Source organism: Rutidosis leptorrhynchoides, chromosome 1 (genome assembly GCF_046630445.1).
Source record: "Rutidosis leptorrhynchoides isolate AG116_Rl617_1_P2 chromosome 1, CSIRO_AGI_Rlap_v1, whole genome shotgun sequence".
Classification (NCBI taxonomy): domain Eukaryota; kingdom Viridiplantae; phylum Streptophyta; class Magnoliopsida; order Asterales; family Asteraceae; genus Rutidosis; species Rutidosis leptorrhynchoides.
In genome coordinates, this window is record NC_092333.1 from 716,834,078 (window position 1) to 716,837,735 (window position 3,658).

At 30.6% G+C, this 3,658-nt stretch overlaps 1 long non-coding RNA gene across 1 annotated transcript; it reads right to left on the reverse strand.

Annotated features, from left to right (window-relative positions):
- Positions 1-261: 261 nt before the first annotated feature.
- Positions 262-3,347, reverse strand: LOC139886255 (uncharacterized). Its single transcript, XR_011772368.1, has 7 exons — positions 3,141-3,347; positions 2,423-2,466; positions 1,583-1,713; positions 1,405-1,470; positions 1,060-1,174; positions 554-644; positions 262-435 (listed from the first exon to the last, which is right to left on the reverse strand). It is a non-coding gene; the product is annotated as an uncharacterized lncRNA (long non-coding RNA).
- Between the last annotated feature and the right edge of the window lie 311 nt (positions 3,348-3,658).

Consider the following 3,658-nt stretch of genomic DNA (forward strand, 5'->3'; position numbering starts at 1 on the left):
TTACAAGGGTGTTTGTGATTGTGTTTTTGTAAAATAGTTTTGGCATTTTTAAAAATGATATATTGAAAAAACATGTTTCATTGCTTTTTTCTAAATGCATTTTTTTTATTTTATTTTAGCAAATCACATTAATCACATCTACAATCACTTTATATCTGTTATAAGGAGTACTAGTGAAAAGACCCGTGAAATCACGGGTTTATATAAAAGACATTTTACAAAAAATAAAAAAAGGATAATACAAAAATATGAATATCAACGCTTCAAATTCAAATATAATATCAATTCAAAATCTATTGTAATAGATTATAACTACTATCTCAACCTTTATATTTATATAATAACGACGTACAAATGACTCTCCCAACCTTTTCATATGATTCTTCTAAAAGTGTCAACTTGCAGCTCAATAAGCTTTGAGAACAGCTTCAAAATCTATTATTGATCATGTCACAAAGATATAGTTTAATGATAAAAGCATCAGTTGAACCCCGATTGTAAAATAAAAATTTAGTAATTATTTGATAATTGGATGAATTTGAAGATCACATACCTCAAAACTCATCTTGAGAGCAATATTTGGTATCTTCTTTTCATAACCAAACTCAATTCAGACTTCAACCTCCAAATCATTAATACAATCCCTAGAAATAAAATATAAAAAACAAATCAGAAAAACACATAACTAAAATCAGTTCATAGTCTTCTGGTCATTCAGTCAATAGTCTTCTGGTATTTCAAGCATATAAAAGAAATCAGAAACCCACATAACTAAAAGGAATCTACTTTGAACATCAAATTCATCTTTGTAAATTGTATTAATTGCACAGCAAGCATGTAGTACGTTTTGATGTTTTCTAAACGTGAAACGATTTGTGTACATGAATCCTTGAAAAGCAAAACTCAAAATCAAAACCTTCACATACAAAAATAACAATAAATTGAGAAATAAGAAAAAGAAGAGATATTTGCATAAAACTAACATAATAGATGAGGAATCAAATTGATGCCAATTTCATCGTACATAACATGGTGGTGAGTTTACTTAAAATAAATTACCTGGTTGAACGTTATCAGGAGATCTGGCAAGAAGAATTTGGTGTAATGCCTCGCTCTTTAGTGCGATGATCACAAGAAACTTCAGGCACCATTTGTGATCGAGAAACTTGCAAGCCTGCACCGCTTAATGGTTATATTACATTCCAAAATCTAAGTAAGTGAAAACAATTCAAGGAAATCAAAAATAAAATAAAAAACTCAATAATCTAATCTAGCTGAATGTTTAGGACTTGATTGAATTGAGACTCACTAATATCGTCTGTAAAATTTTTGGCACAAATCAAACTGAATAAAGAGATTACAACACTTGAAAGGACACTTCAATACTAATTTTAAAAAACGTACCTGAAAATAATAATTTGATCCAGCTTTCGTTTAGTAGAGCTAACATAGAAATCAAGTAGCAACTCCCTGCCAGCATTGCATATCTTTGTTAGAACATTTCAAATGCGGTTTTTTAGCCTAGCTAATAACATACTCAAAATAAGTAATAGCTTTATTAAAAGATATATAAAAGTCCCACCTCATTATTCCTTAATCTTCGGTGTCTGAAACCTTTTTAGACAGGGAATCGATCATCTCCACTTTGGGAGACTGGGTTCTCACTAAAGCTCTGCAGCAAGATAGCAGAGGATTTTGTCTTGAACTAACCACCTAAAAAAACACACCAAAAAAACATACTACTACTAATTTCATCATATTATTATCTTATTAATAAGTAGAAAAACGAAGAAACAGTTGCATCACTAATAGACGGGACATCAGATTGTTCCGGTGAACCATGTGAAACATCCATTCCGAGGATAATAGACCTGAGGATTCTTGTCATTGTGCTCAAGATTAAACTCGTCATTCTAATATTCGAGTTGTCAATATCAATATGAATTTGAGTGAGCATCGTAAAAAAAATCTTACAACAACATACTTAAACAATTGTGAGCGTGACCAGTTATTTAAATATACTTTCATGACCTCTGGCTCCTTTATCTTGTGTATTTCAAGTTTGTGCAACTACTAACATATAACTGATTAATACTCCAAGAAAATATAATGCTTAATGCAAGATCATGAAAAGTTTTGAGATAAGGATTTGAAGCCAATGAGTAGCACATTGCCTACTATGACCAGTTTGTTTTATACTGTATTTCACCAAAAATAGCATAAACAAAATTTGGTGTTTCAAAAAACCCAATTATATTTATGGACCGGATAGGGTAATCAATAACTTTGTACACATCACTTTAGCAGAATATATAAATGATCATCATAACAACATTCAAGGTAAGATTGTTCTAGTGAAAAAACTCATGATTAAATGAAAAAATCGTTCATCAATTGATACAAAATGGATGAATAAACTAACCTTAATTTCATCAGTTTTACGATTCTTACAAGCCTCAAAACAATCTACAGATAACATGTCAGTTAACCAACAAAATTAGTACAAACCACTCACAATTTTTGTAGTTGTAACAAAAATACAAAAAAATAGACATCCATTTATAGATAAGCAAATTAAAACGCCTATCTGACAGAGGCAAGTAGACCACGAAGGTATTCGAGAACACTAAATATGATTATGAAAATTGTCAAATTACACTCAACCACAAATTAAACCTAAATTACTAAATTCAAATAAAATCTTCATAGAGTACTACCTTTACCCCAAAATGTGATTTCACCTATTCATGTTATTTACCTATACTTAAACTAAGATACAAATTGTGCAGCTATTGAAGAAGGTTTCATCTGTGTAATTCACTCTAATAACCATTGAACTATAAAAAAACTATTTTTACTTCGTGTAAAGTTCAATCTTCTCAAGTCCCAAAAGTAACTTCAAATCTGTAATTTTCCCAAAAGTAACCATACGAAATTAATTTATAGAAATAAATCGGCTTGTGACTACAAAAATTCAATTATTTTAACTTATGATAACATAAGACTTGAATACAGAGACATTAAGTATCCATTCACAAGGCGTCATAAACATGAAGAGTTTTAATTATTCCAGAATTTCTTCTGTATAAATCGAACATTTATTTATGAAAATAAAAATGAATACTATTAAAATAACTAACCCTTCGATGTAATCAGATTGGAGAAGATCAAGATACATGTCTCATTTGTTTCCAATAACCTAAAAGTACCGGTTTGTGAAGAAAAACAAAATTAGGGTTATAAAGGATTCGTATGGAGTAAAGGGGGTAGTAGTAAAGGCAAGGCAAAGTTTGCATGGAAAGTCATTTGTACTCTCAAAGACCAAGGGGGACTAGGGTTAAAATCATTGAGTGTAGGGGTGTTCATCGATTCGGTTTTCGGTTTGTTCAGTGTAATCGGTTCGGTGTATTCGGTTTTGAAATTTTTTTGGGGAAAACCGAAAATCGAACCGAAAACCGAATTCAAAGTTAAAACCGAACCAAACCGAAAACCGAATTCAAATTCAAATTCGGATTCGGTTCGGTTTTCGGTTAAAACCGAATATTATGAAAAAGTCGTGAACGATGGTAGTTTAATTGTGGCGTTACCGATGTCTTAGTTATATACAACCTAAAACAATGATGTACTATTAAATTATCAAGAATTCGATGATTTATTA